Genomic DNA, 805 nt, shown 5'->3' with positions numbered 1-805 from the left:
TAGTCCACTTTTGTATCCTTCCCTTCAAGGCTCAGGGATCCAAGATTATCTTCTGTGTCTGTGTTAATTGGTTTCCCTTTTCTTTGTTGAAGAGTCCTTCTGCCTAGTCCGCCATCTTACCAGAACTCCCTCCACCACTCTGTCTTGTCTCAGTCTTTTGGTTCTGCTGCCTTTACTGCCACCATTTCTCTGGTGCCACTTCTTGCTGTCTCTTGCCATTTCTGATGTCACAGCTCTCTGTCTCCTGGATGGAAGAAGTTCAGCACAGGGATCTCAGGTCCAAAGGATGCATTCCACTCCTGGCTCTTCTTCCTTGATGGTAGTGAGATTCCCCCTTTTCCTTGGGGAAACTGACCTATTTACATGGTCCCATGCCTACAAGGGTGTATGTACCTCATTTAGATTATTACATTATTAACAATCCCCTTGTTGGGCTACAAACATCTCACATTTGCACAGTCCCACCCACTCATTTGGTGAGAATTACAGACTATCACTAGAAAGGCCATATTAAGTAGTTCACTGCATCAAAATAACCCACCAACTCAGTGTAGTAGCCAGGCAGTCTTCTGATAGGGTGAGGGGCTTTGAAAAAACCACACCCCATCTCTGCCTCTGAGCCCTAACTTAAAATTAGACTTTAAAATTGCTCCCTAACAGCCCATGAGGCTGCCTCTGTTTTTTCACCCCTTTTCCCACCTCACTCACCCCAGAGATGGCTGGGATTTTGGAGATGTTGGTTCTGGTGATAATTGGGGATGAGGAGGTAAGTGAGTTCCCCAAGGGGAAGAGAAGGGGCAAGTGG

Source organism: Orycteropus afer, unplaced genomic scaffold (genome assembly GCF_000298275.1).
Source record: "Orycteropus afer afer isolate SDZICR_OR568_19922 unplaced genomic scaffold, OryAfe1.0 scaffold00313, whole genome shotgun sequence".
NCBI lineage: Eukaryota > Metazoa > Chordata > Mammalia > Tubulidentata > Orycteropodidae > Orycteropus > Orycteropus afer.
This window is presented reverse-complemented; position numbering follows the sequence as displayed.